The sequence below is a fragment of the Dipteris shenzhenensis genome, chromosome 24 (genome assembly GCF_047967505.1).
Source record: "Dipteris shenzhenensis isolate YYH24624 ecotype China chromosome 24, Dip_SZ_1.0, whole genome shotgun sequence".
Taxonomy (NCBI): Eukaryota; Viridiplantae; Streptophyta; class Polypodiopsida; order Gleicheniales; family Dipteridaceae; genus Dipteris; species Dipteris shenzhenensis.
This window is the reverse complement of record NC_141619.1, coordinates 52,510,145-52,524,307: the sequence shown is the minus strand read 5'-3', so window position 1 is coordinate 52,524,307 and position 14,163 is coordinate 52,510,145. Positions and strand designations below refer to the sequence as shown.

The window sequence follows — 14,163 nt, the reverse complement described above, 5'->3', positions numbered from 1 at the left end:
CGCTTTTTGGAAACGCACTAGCACCCAATCACCCCCTTTCAAGAGCAGCTCATGGCGATGTTTATTTGCAGCCTGTTGGTGCTTCTCCTTTTCGACCTCTGATAGGGAACATCCAGACTTCCACAAATCTGTCCGCTTCAAAAATCTTCTCTTTCGTATGCAGAATGGGAGGTACCTTCCGTTCTTCTGCCACAAATTCGAAGGGTGCTTTCTGTGTAGATGAGTGTATAGTGTTGTACGCAAACTCAACAAGTGGCAGAAATTGCTCCCATTTGGATTACTGATCCGAAACATAACACTTGAGAAGATCAAGGGTAGTGGAGTTGGCTTCTTCTAACTGTCCATCAGATTCAAGAAAGAGGATGAGAAATTCAGCGTGGTACCCATATTCTCAAAGATACCTCTCCAGAAAAGACTGGGTCTCGATCACTAATAATCGATTGAGGCATCCCATGATGTTTGAACACATGAGACATAAAAAGTCACGCCATCTGGTCTTCTGTAATCTTCTTCCGTACGGGAATAAAGTGGGCTTGCTTGTTGAATCTGGAAATAATGGTCCATATCCCATCATGTCCCGATGATGTGCGTGGAAGATCGAAGATGAAATCCATGGCAATGCTCTGCCGGGGTCGATCGGGAATGGGTAAAGGCTGTAGCAGTCCAATCGGCTTCTGTCAGTCATATTTCACCTTCTGGCAGGTGATGCATGTCTTGACATCCCTTCTCAATGTCGGCCAAAAGAAATAATGCTCCACAGCTTTGATGGTGGCATCAAATCCTCTGTGTCCTGCATAAGGTGGAGCATGATTCTCGGTTACAACTTTTGGCCTCAACTGGCGCGTGACACACAATCTACCATGCATCATTAGAAAACCCTCCTTGAGAGTATAGTGCTCATGCCTCTGGCCCTCGACCAACCGATCATAAATGCGTGCAAAATCAATATTGATCCTTCCTGGCATCAAGCTCATCATGATATGCAATGGTAACGGCTGAAACTTGCGGCTTAATGGACACTGCATCTGGGGTGGGCTTTCGGGAAAGTGCATCTGCAACCGCATTCTTCTTTCCAAGCACATGCACAATCTGAAAATAAAACATAGGAAAAAGGTTGGCCCACCTCATGTGCTTCTCGGACAGCTTTCTTTGAGTGAGAAAGTACCGCAAGGATTGGTGATCGGTCTGAACATAAAAATCAGCAACTAAAAGATAATGCTTCGAGGTCGAAAGAGCATGTATGACAGCCAACATCTCTTTCTCGTAGATGCCAAAATTCATTTCAGTGTGCTGGAGCACTCTACCCTCGTATGCCACTGCTCTACTGTCCTGCATAAGTACTCGCCTATGCTGTTCCCACATGCATCAGCTTGGACAGCGAAGGGCTTGCGAAGATCGGGCAATATGATAGCAAGATCAGAGCAGAGCTTCTCTTTCAGCTTCTCAAATTGCAACCTCTGTGGTACCCCATCTGAAAGTGACCCCTTTCTTCTGCAAGGCATGGAGTGGTGTTGCAATCTCTGCAAAATATTGGATAAATCTTCTATAGTACGAGCACAAGCCCAAAAATCTTCAGCTGTGGCCAATTCCAGATAGCCTCTACTTTGGTGGGTTCCATCCTAACTCCATCCTTGGAAACGATGTGTCCGAGAAAATGGATTTCATGCATGAAAAAATCGCTTTTCTTGGCATTGACCACTCTTCAGATCAATGTGGCTGAACATTCCGGATTCCTGTAACCTATCCAAAATATCATCTATATTGAGTATAGGGAATCTGTTCTTAATTGTGATTTTATTGAGGGTGAAGAGCTGGGCTGAATCAGCTCCTTTTCCAATAGGTCCTTGACGTGATTCATAATTTCTTCTTGCTGGGCTGTACTGACCTTTTAAGGAGGTCTGTTAGGTGGGCTGCTACCAGGGATTATGGTCTTCTGGCCTTTCAGGGGGCAACTTCTTTGGAGGAGAGTTAGAAAAACATTCCTTAAAGTGAAAAAGAAAATCTGTCCACTGCTTTTCCAGCTTAGAAAAAATAGACTCTTCTTCTACTGTCTGAGGCAAGCCCGTTTGAGTAGGGGGTATTTCTCACTTGCTTGCTTGGAGAGACTGTGCTTCCACTCTCACTTTCAGGACATGCAGGCCAAGGCTCTTCTCTTTGACTCCTTGGTTCGACTAGCAGGCATGTACGGTAGCCCCTGTTGGGCGTCGGATCTCTTAGACATAGAGTGGGCTTGGGTAGAGCGACTATAGATCCTCTTGCTCTCACGGATGATTCGAGGCAAGCCATCCGTGCCACATCATATACATTTAAGCTGAGTTCGGCGTGTCTCCACTGTAGCTAGATGCGGCATTTCAGACCATTACCTATCTACACTGCGTCAGATAGTACGGGTCCAGTACAACGAAGCGGCGTAGGTTGCCATGGTTGGCTTTGTCTTCATCCATGGATCTCGCAAACAGTCGGATGAGAGAAGTTGGTATGCCCAGACCCGTAGGTGGTTCGAGAGATTAGGGCTTCACATAGAGAGGCTGCCTGGACGCTCCATCTATCCCGCTAGGATACCATGAGGTCAACTAGGTCGTTCAAGAGGATCTAATAGAGTTGCACACATTCAGGACCTAGTTGGAGCCGAGGGAGCTTCCAGTGAAGCTTAGTTTCTACAGAGTCTACTGCCTGCATCTCTGAGGAGGGCTTCATTGTGCCATCAAAGTACACTTAGATCCACTTGCCACACTCACTGAGGATCTCTATCAGATAGTTTCGAGTCTCATCACATTGACTCCGCATCAAGAGCGGACGAGCAAAGGGGTTACCCAGGGAGGATGCCTATGCATATATGTGATCGACAGGAGGTGGAGTCAGAGGAGCACTTCGCATTCAGATTCCCTGTGTACTACGAGATCCACGGTCAATACCATTGCCTTTTTAGGGCTGGTTTTGGGCCACTATCCACACTTCTCTCATGCCAAGACCAGGGATGTCTCGCGAGTCTTTGCCTTCATTGAGGCGGTCCGCCACAAGGAGCACTTACTCAAGACGCAGAGACAATCATCAGGCATATGGATGATCCTTCTCAGATCAGGATCACGAAGTTCTTCTAGTTAGATCACACGAGCCTCGCAACCACTGATAGCAGGCGCATCAGAGATCGAGATCCTGAGACACGCCGCACTTGTCAGTGGATAGATATGCATATCACATTGAGCGACCTCCCATCCATGTTCAGCCATGGGACACGACCACAGGGGTTACGATAGCCGTGGTTAGGAGTAGAGTTATTGCTAGGAGATCGAGACGGGCAGCACCTACAGACAATCGCCAACGCTCCATCACTGGATACATATTAGTACTTTTCTGACACACATATACCCTTGTGGGGGCGCATTGCATTGACCAGAGCCAGCCAGCCTTGATGGCTATTGATGGTGATTGACTAGAAGATGATGATGATGATGAGGAGGATGATGATGATGATGATGATGATGATGATGATGCTATTACTGATGATATGACTATGTACTACTTAGCACTTAGCGGTCAGCATGGGTGATGATGCTCGTTTAGTAGCTCCACCCTTTCTGCTTGTTGTATTAGTTTTCTATCAGTCTCATAGACCCATCGGTCTTCTACACTGAGACACATGAGAGCCAAGAGAGAGGGCTGCCCACAGTGACAGGATACACCTGGGAGTCTGCTCATAGGAAAGAAATAAGGAGAGATAGTAGGGTACGAGGCTCTGGAGGTGTAGCTGTCCTTTTCAGAACACACTTGAGGCCACTCATATCTGTGGTACGGAGAGAGGAACATGCACGCCACATGTGGATATGAGTGCAGCCACTAGATGCTCGACCTATCTTCATTGTAGTATGCTATTTCCCTCCGCACACGTCATCATATGCCCATGATGTCACTATAGAGGGACACAGCCCTTATGAGACGATACATGAGGATATCATAGAGTTCTCCAGACAGGGAGACACCCTACTTCTGGGGGACTTCACATATGAGAGAGATTGCCAGAGTTAGATGCAGTAGAACTTGGGATTCAGAGACTCTTTGCACTTCGCATGTGAGAGCATACGGGCAACACCTGCTTGAGTTGGGAGTTGTCCACGACCTCATCATCTAGAATGGCCTTCAGAGATGGCCATCATCTGAGGGATTCACATGCTTCCCACATGGAGGTGGGACTAGCACAGTGGACTGCCTACTGGGCCCATTGGCTTTTGTCTCACGGATACATGACCTCACCATACCCCCCCCCCCCCCCCCCAAACTTGGAGCTGACCACTCATACTTGGCCTTTGATGTTCTTGTTACTACACGAGGCATAGGGAGAGTTCCTACCACTACCCGTACCCAGATCCACTTTGACCGTGCTCTTGATCCAGTGTATGTGTGCCACTTAGCCAGAGAGCTTCCGGCCTTATTGGAGGCTGGTCTAGACCTCGCCCATGCCTCAGCTACCCTTGTCACAGTGATACAGGATGCTGACACCAGATCCTTTCTTATGACCCAATCTTCACGGGTACGAGATGGGAAGATGCCTCAGAACCCTTGGTTTGATGATGAGTGGAGAGAGATGCGAGCCCATCTCACACGGGAGCGAGCCTTGGGTTAGTTGACGCCACATGAGGCACACAGAATATTTCAGCGGTTGACACGCCGCAAGAGATGAGCCTTCCTCACACATAGGATGGATGAGGTCATCAGACCATTTCGCGGAGGAGACCCAACCACTGGGTGGGGATTCCTCGCGGAGGGAAAGCCACCCATCCCCATCACCGATCCGGGCGTGTGGCACACCTATGCATGCTCCTTATATGATGTCCCGAGGCAGATACCGCCAGACATGTCCACTATGCTCAGGCCCACTACTTGTCATCTATTCACTACGCAGAATGTGCGGGCTGCACTTTGCCGGCTCCACAACTTGAAAGCACAGGATCACGAAGGCCTTCGGAACGCACTTCGCACATGGGCAGGAGGTCCTAGCACCGATCCTTGCACATATGTTTAACCTTGCAGTTTGCCACGGCTTCCCACTAGCATGGAGCACCACTACTATCGTACCGATACATAAAGCAGGAGACCCCACCCATGGACATCGGGAACTATCGTACCCTCATGATTGGCCACACACTGGCCAATATCTATGGATCGGTGCTAGAGAGAGAGATTAGTAGTCACACAGAGGCACGGGGGCAACGAGCACTAGGGTAGGCAGGATTCAAGAGGTAGCACTCTACTCTGGACCACATTTTTACTCTGAGGGCTATCATTGAGGAGGCGAGGTCCAGACATCAGAAAGTCTACACATGCTTCGTAGACTTTCGAAAGGTTTTCGACACTGTTCCACGATCCCGCATGATCAAGAGACTACAGGAGATGCAGATTCCAGAGATACTGATTTGGGGTGTGATGAGCTTATATGAGTCAGTCAGAGGCAGGGTCCGTGCCCCAGGCGGCCTATCGGAGTGGATCGAGAGCACGATTGGGGTGAAGCAGAGCTGCCCTCTCTCATCGACTCTTTTTGGACTCTACATTGATGAGATCACATCTTTCATAGATCGCATAGGTGGTGAGGGCTCATCACTAGGGGATCTCCTCATACAGATATTGTTATATGCTGATGATATAGTCCTCTTATCCTCTTTAGCGGAGGGGCTACAGAGAGATCTAGTGGCCTTAGAGGTGTTTTGCAGAGAGAGATATCTAACGGTCGACCTTGGAAAAACTAAGGTTATGATCTTCAACACCTCAAGAGCAGTGACTAACCGACTCACTTTCACCTATCGTGGTGAACCAATGGAGATAGTGCAGTCATACACAAATCTGGGAGCAATCTTCACAGGACCCATCTTCACGATGAAACATGCAGCCCAAGCACGACTCACACGAGGGCGTAGTGCTTTGGCTAGACTAGAGCGGCAGTGTTTTCAGGTGCACTTCGAGGATCCACCAACAAAGGGCTAGCTTTTCGACACACTAGTGCGACCGACTGTCATGTATGTAGCACCTTTTTGGGGGTGCGATCTTCCGAGGACAGATTGGAGGAACTTTGAGTGGCTACAGGTGACGATGGGATCCAGGATGATCCGATGTAAGCCCTTAGTTCCACATGAGATAGTACAGGCAGAGTTTGCCATGACACTTCTCCAGGTTGATGCCATCTTTCAGACAGTGACTTTCATCCATAGGGTGTGGAACTTACCCCATTGGAGACTTCCGAGATTGGCCCTATAGTCATCCAGATGACTCGCAGAGAGTGGGGCAGACATATGGTATGCACGCATATCTACATAGCTTTCTAGGCACGGTATCCATATGGATAGGCTTTCCTCCTTTCAGTACAACATGGATGCACCTCTTGAGTTGATCCTGCAAGATGAGATCAACTGTATCATACGGTTAGACCTCCTCTAGCTTCACACATCCCGGACTTGGGGGAGGATCAGGAACTCCCCACCAAGACCCAGCTCTATCGCGACCACTTCCTACGAGTATCAGAGGAGGGTCAGACCCCAGTATCTCGAGGATAAAGGAGTATCTCATGCACTGAGGATTGCCATTGGTTAGATGCGGGTTTCATCCCATCAGCTGAGCATTGAGACAGGGAGAGCAGCGGGTATACCTAGAGAGCAGCGCAGCGGGTATACCTAGAGAGCAGCGGATCTGCACGCTATTATGTACGTTGGGGGCGGTTGAGACAGAGGAGCATTTCCTTTGTGTTTGTCCAGCCTACTATGAGATTCGAGGAGGCTACCACTGTCTCTACCTAGAGGGGAATGGCTTCGGTCCTTTGTCACGATTGATCCATTTCCATGACTAGGTCTGTATCGGACTCTATCTGATGGAGATGCGGTGACACAGGGAGGCGCTTCTACGACAGATCAGAGAGCAGCAGGGGTTAGTCAGACCACTACAGGACATAGAGGGTGATCGGGCACAGCGGCACGTCACAGACTTCTATACTTTTGAGTCAGCCCCCGCACATAGTGGAGTGGAGGAAGAGGAGCTAGTCGATATGAGAGCCGTCTGGATGAGCAGCCGGCACAGTATCGTCGAGAGAGGGACGCAGAGGCCACATGTGCGACAGAGAGCCCCCAGAGTACACTCTATTGAGGTCCGACCTATCACAGCTTTCCTCAGAGGAGACCGACAGAGACGAGGGATCACTCTAGACATAGCCGAGAGAGTCCAGAGAGCGAGGAGACCGTGCCCCCCGCCACAGCTTGAGACAGCTCGACAGACGCAGATATTTTCGCAGCCCACTAGAGAGCCATCACTGTACCAGGCTTCGGTTTTGTCCCAGCGCTTGGATAGATTGATTGATATGATATGATTATGATTCTGTTAGCATAGATTAGTGCAAGGGTCCTAGCGTACCCTTTGCTTCAGCCCATTGAGGCTTGTATGAGTTCGCTTTTCTGTGCGCTTTGTCCCATAGGCTCGCGAGGTCTCCCGTGGACGTTAATATATCTTTCTTTCTTTCTTTTCTCTCTCTCTCTCTCCAGACGCAGATAAGAGATATTTTCAGAGCGCACCAGAGAGCCATCATTGTGCTGGGCTTCGATTTCCGAGTCTCAGCTCCGAGATCGACTTGATTCAACTTGTGCTTGACTGGTTCTGATTATGGTTATGATTTGCTAGCATAGATTAGTACTCAGCAAGGGCCCTAGCCGGCCCTTTGCTCCAGTCCACTGAGGCTTGTATGAGTCTACTTTTTTTACGCACTTTGTCCCATAGGCCTGCGAGGCCTCCCGCGGACATTAATACTTCTTTTTTTTTTCTCTCTCTCGCAGTATGAGATCGGGGAGGAACTACTGCCCCTTTCAAGAGGGGACTGGATTTGGACCACTCTCTCGTTTCATGACCAGGTCTGTGTTGGCCTGCATAGCATCCAGCTTCCCTTTTGATTTTAGTAAAGCATCCCATGGATTACTGTTCCGTATCGTTTTCTCAAGTTTGTGATAGAAGATTCTCTTCTTTGGGGGAAAATCAGTTTTCTACATTGAAGCTGTGGCAAGTATGGTTGTGAGGCTTTAAGATGGTATGTCCTGCACACAGCATGCCTCTCACCGACCTCGAAGAACGTAAGGTCCAATCCGGTCTCACAAAACTCTGAAGAAAACTTAGATTAGATAATCCTCTGTGGGGGTTTTTGTAGATGGAAGCTTGATCAAGGCTGCTTGAAGCCTAAAGACAGCAGGTAAATACATTGGCTCATCTGAGAGTCATCTCAACTTTTGCACTTGTTAATGTGCCCAAATCTTATTCTTAGCTACTGAATTCGCTTTCATGAGTAGGTCAACCTGAAGAGAGTAGTGCTGAGGACCAATCTTGCTTGTGCTTTTCCAAGTGTCTCTATGCCAACTGCTGTGATCCTTTTCTTGTTCCAAGAAAGTTTGTTAAAGATAGAATCTGTATCAGATCTCCTGCTCTCATCTCCGTTCAGGCCATCGGTTGAGCTGTGAGTTAAGCATCAGTTGAGCTGTGAGTTAAGGAGAATCAGGAGAGTCTGAACTGCGCTGGGCACTGAAAAGCTTAGCTTTCTCCCGCTTTTTTACTCCTGCAATTTCCTTGTCCTTGTCCTGCAAATACCCCCCCCCCCACACACAAATCCCCTTCTCTCTCTCTCTCTCTCTCTCTCTTTATCTCTCTCTCTCTCTCCAAGTTTGAAGCTTTTTTTGGGTAGTTGGGGTTTTGGCATTTCTCGTAACCATTTCTAGGGCTTCATAGAAATGTTTCAAGGCATTTCTACTATACAAAATGCATTTTGTGGTAACTCTGCCACCAATCTATCTTTTGAGAGAGACATTGGATTATTTTAGTTTTTACAGGCCATCATAGCATGTCTAAGCCTTCTTTTTTTATGCTAGCCTTGTCCTGGGTGAGTCCGTTATTCACATCAATAATGCTGACAGGAACTCAATATGATCTTTTTATAGATGAATGCTCAATTGGTATGTTTTTATGGATATGTATTTGTGAGACTTCTGCTACCTGTGATGGATTTATGGTTTTAAACCTTGTGGGTGAATGGCTTGAGATTGAAACTGAGGGGTTGCTTTTAAAGGTTGAGCTTGGGCATGTTCCTGGATGTGTGTGTGTGTGTGCCTTAATTTTGAACAAGAGATGAAAGAGGGTTGTTTTGACAATGTACGATAAGTTTGTAGGATTATGCATACGACAGTGATGACTTAAGATGTCCATTCCAGCAATACTGGAGTGCCAAACCTAGTCATAGCGAACGTAAATGGAAGTTAAAACTTCAGCTTTTATAGCTGATGCATAGCCCTTCATATGAGCATTCAAATTATGCTACGATGTTTGTGAGATTTTGCAGGACACGACAAATTATACTGGTGAATTTTGATTGGAGAAAGTTGAAAAAATACATGCGAAAGTTTACTAAAGCTTGTTAGATTAGAGAACATGATCTCCAGAAGTGTAGCAACATCATAGTGTACATCCAGTCTTTGATTCTTGCAGCTAGCACTCATTGCTGTGCTGTTTATGTTATCAATCCACTGAATGCTAAACCTAATTTTGTAAGGATTAGCTTGTCCTTCAATCGATTACTTTCCTTTTTTTTCGTAGTTTCCTTACTGCAGGCGTACTTCTACGTTCCATCTGCTCACATGCAGACATCTCATTGTAGATGTGTCTAGGATTTGATGTGTTCAATCTTGCTTTGTATAATATAGCCGGCTGGAAGTTTCCATTGTGACAAGCTGTTAGTGCTAAATAGATGGATTGCCTCTCAATTCTTTCAATTGCTTCATTAATTTCCCTCTTTGGGTAGAAGCTGCTATTCTCCGAGGGATTTAGTATACCGTGCATGTTGGACGAAGTGTGCTGCTCTTTTTGTGAAGGCTTGGCATAAGTTTAAGCTAAACCGACCATGTTGATATTTCGTATGACATGCTTGCTTTGTGCTGTGATTTTGAGGGGCAGACATTTGGTAGGTCTAGTAGCAGGTAGCTAAGATGTGTGAAAAGAAAGCAATGCTTGGTAGCTTCCTTTTTGAATTCACATATGCCTTTTGCAACACATCTTCATGATGCCCAAGGCCGTTTCAATAATTTGCATTTGATAGACATTTAAGGGTGTAGAGTTTCTAGTGAGACAAATATAGTGAGGGATTTTCTTAGGTGCTCTTAACAATCGGAATAAAGGACGCAATCTACACCACACCTATCCTTTTATCTTAGTTTACAATCTATGTTCTTGTGTTACTGAGTATATTAAGATAAAGACAAAGATAAATACATTTAAAAGTGATGGAAGTGCAAATATGATTTTCATTGTTGTGAAAATGACGTAAGCATCCCATATATTCAACCAACATGGAAAACTTTAGTGCCAACCTATGCTTGGATTAGCTTGTAGCTGAAAATGAGTGCTTTTGGAACAACAAAGTTACTTCAAAGCTGCAGCTTTTGTTAATCATTTTAGTTATTGGAATACCAATTGAACCTCAAAAGTAAAAATTGAAGGTTAAAAACTAAGAAAGAGAATAGTAAAGGATTGTCTCAGTTATTGGAGGACCGATTGAACCTTAGAACTAACAAAGAGAATAGTGGTCTAATTTGCCGATGAAACCCAAGTAAATCATTTTTACCTTTGCACCCTTATCGTAGTTGAGTGTTTTGATGTATTTACCAATTTTCTTTTTCACTTGTGTCTTGAACACCTAAAGTATTCTAGGAAATCTTGAATTTTTTTAATGAAGTGGATTTAAGTTATTTTATAGCTTTCATAAATTAATTTGACGTAGTATCAAAAATTAGATAATGACTCCACCTCAAATCTTAGCAAGGGACTAAGTACTAAAATCTCCTTGAATGTGGGCCAGGATGTTGAAAAACATTGTCTTTATTGTTATGTGCTCCAATCCTCTATGTTTATGTGTTATTTAAAAGACAACAAAGTAGAAGGTAACTTGATGTCTTATGGTTTAAGTTCAAAATACATTTTGATGCACACCATTTTGTTGCATTCAAGATTGACTTGCAAGATATTTTGTTGACTATTCTTGTTGCATTCAAGAATGACTTGAAAGGTATTTGTTAATAATGTTGGATAAAACATGGTGAAATCCTTCATCATATTGCATATGATTTTTGTGCTACAATCTAGAACTTGGCGTGTTGACCAATATTGGCATGTTGACCATTATTACTCATCTTATCATATTAAGTATCCATTATTTGTTGCATTCTATTAATGTGTCATTATGCCATAATAGTCCACGATTGTTATAATGTTGTTACTTAATCTATCTTGCTCCTTGAGTAGCTTCAATAATGCATATAGGATTTTGGACAAAGGTTGCTTCTTGATAAAATCCTTGATTTTCAATGACCTAGCCATTTTTCAGTTGTTTGAGATGAAATTATCATAGCTAATATTGGCCTCTTTGTAGCTGCTTGGTGTTTGATATGAACTCATTTTACCTTATCGAGACACTTTAGTCATATAGTAGACTCTCTTGAAGCCATTGGAAGACCCATCACTAAACGTGTCCTCAAATGCAAATTAAATTTTGTGATGATGCTCAAGTCTTCTAGTTTTACCAATGGTCTTTTGTTCCATGAAGTTTTGATGCACATATTAAAGTTGGTAAGGAGTCAAGTGGGAAATGGAGAGCACACAATTGTAAAATGGCCAACTTGACATTGTATTTGTTGTAAAGAGTAAATAGCTACAAAACCGTGGTTATTGCTAGGGCGTCGTGGTCCCTTCGTGCCTTTAAACATTCAATGTATTATTGTCTTCTATACAAATATACACTCATGATATAGAGTTTGGTATTTCTTAACATTTTTCCTTGATATTGGCATTCTCAAGTCGGCTTTTTGTCAAAATGATGAAATTGGGGTTGAAAGGATTGTAATGAAAGTCTTCTTTCCCTAAGTTAAAGAGATTTTTAATGACTTTTGAATTCTATCTTTGAACTGGCCTTGTACAATTTTTGCAACATTTTCTTTGATGTGACAATGTTGCAATGTGATGTTCTCGATATCATGCTTCCTTGATGAAATGCTCGTTAACATATATGTGCTTTGTCTTGACATGATATACAAGTTTTTGTGCTAGTGTTCAAGCTGATTAAGTTGGGGAGTTGGTAACCTTGAATACACTGGATTTTCCATAAGTTAAATATAGTGAGAATGTAGTCATCATAACTTAAATGTGTATGTTGCATAGCAGCATAAGAACTGCTTGCAATAGCTTATGCCAGTATAATTGATAGATTTTGATAGGATATGCGTATAGAGAAAACACACTCTATACAAAGTCTAGACATACTTGCAAATTCATCTAGATCTAGTAAGAGAACGTTGCTCACTATAGGCTCAGTGAAAAAAGGGTGAGAACTCTTTGATGGGAATTCACTCTCTTGACTATGGAGAATTTATTATATATCAAGACCTTGGAACCCCAAGTGTATTTTGAGATTAGAGAGAGAAATACTAAGTCTAGAAAGAGATCTCTTATGCACTTAGAGAGATCTCTTGAGATTAGAGAGAGAAATACTTAGTCTAGAGAGATCTTGTGCAGTTTAGAGAGAGAAAAAAATAAGTCTAGTGAGAGTATGATCTCTTGTGCACTCTAGTCCTACTTGGAATTGATTCGAAATCTTCTTTTGACCTGTGATTTAAGTTTTGTCTATTCCAAGATAAATTTGGGGACGACATCAATTTCCTAGAGAGAGAAAATAGTTATAGAGAGAGTTCCATGTCTCACATATAATTTCTACATCATACAAAGCACTCCACAGTCTTTATGTAGTGTGTTCACTCTACTCTTGTGTTCATGTGCACTCTACTCTTAGTGTCTATGGTCGAGCATGATCTAACCATGTAAACTCCCATCTTGTACCATTTCCCCCTCCATCCCTTACAATCTTCCACTCCTTTATGGAAGCAATGAGATGGTCATAGCAAGAACAATTTATACAAAAAACTAGCCCCCATTTAATCAACAAGAGATTTAGAGAGAAGAGGAGATGCTTGCTCTCCATCTCCTTTCCCTCAACAAGGATGTGGAATGGGGGCTATCGAAAAGCAAGAATCTATCAGCCCTAATTGCAAGGTTGAGTGCCCATCACTATTTTCTACGTATGCAAGAGTAGGGGATCACAAATCAAAGGATCCTAGGGTATGGGATCTTAAAATCTCCTAAGAGAGATTTAGAGGGCAGACTAGAAGTAGAGGTGCCATATCCCCATTAAAATACTCCAACATCCCCGGTCCTAAACCTGGTGTGGCTCTACTCACACTTGAGCCAAGAAAGGAGACCAACGAGAAGGGCCCATTAAAAGAAAAACCCTTTCAAGGCAGCGAAAGGGTTACCTTGTTACTTTTAAGGACCTTGAGTGAAGGGTGGATGGAGGAGATTCCACTCGACTGTGACTAGAGAAGAAGCTTCCTCCCTCTAGAACTTAAGAGCCATTCACTCTCTCTTACCCGTCTTCAAAATAAAAAAGATAGAGCCACCAAATTATACCAATTGGTTAAGACAAGGAAGAAGTTCTTCTCAAGGATTCGAATGAGGCAAAACTCTACAGTGGAATCCAATTCTATGGCAGTCCTTCAAGAACATGAGCTTCAATGGTGTCACAATCTAGGGCTAGGTAAGAATCACTTTGGGATGGTTCTAAGAGCCTTGTCAGTTATACACATAACAAACATACCAAAGAAAGAATTGTCCATGTTCATAATGGAATCCAAGGAGTTGAGGATAATGAATTTTTGATGTTCCTCTTATCCAACATACCCTTGAGTAGTTCACCAAGTACAAGATTGGGTATGGTACCATACCACTGCCACGAACGAAGAGAAGACCAAAGGAAGTTGAGCAAGGAGCCTACAATGGTCTCGCAAAAATGAGATGATGGATCTAGCTTTACCAATGAATCACTTAAGCTTGTTTATGTAGTTGAAGGCCTTCCTGATGAGGTTCCTAAGCCAGTATAACAAAGACCATAACCCTAATGAACCGAAAGTATGCTAGCCTTGTGAAGCAAGAATCATAAATGTTGATTGAAGCATACTTCATCTATATAATTAAGTGCACAGAACGGGTGTCACGAATAATCATAGTCCTAAAGAATAATGGCCACATTAGATATGCTAATTTGACGAAAGTCAT

At 44.0% G+C, this 14,163-nt stretch overlaps 1 protein-coding gene across 3 annotated transcripts in view; it reads left to right on the top strand.

Annotated features, from left to right (window-relative positions):
* The window catches only part of LOC147886760 (extra-large guanine nucleotide-binding protein 3-like), a 69,663-nt gene extending 59,818 nt beyond the window's left edge, over positions 1 to 9,845 (top strand). For all 3 annotated transcript variants that reach the window (XR_015543351.1, XR_015543350.1, XR_015543352.1), the window contains exon 10: positions 9,350 to 9,845. The gene's annotated coding sequence lies outside the window, so the exon portion shown is untranslated. The remainder of the gene's footprint in view (positions 1 to 9,349) is intronic.
* The last annotated feature ends 4,318 nt before the right edge of the window (positions 9,846 to 14,163 follow it).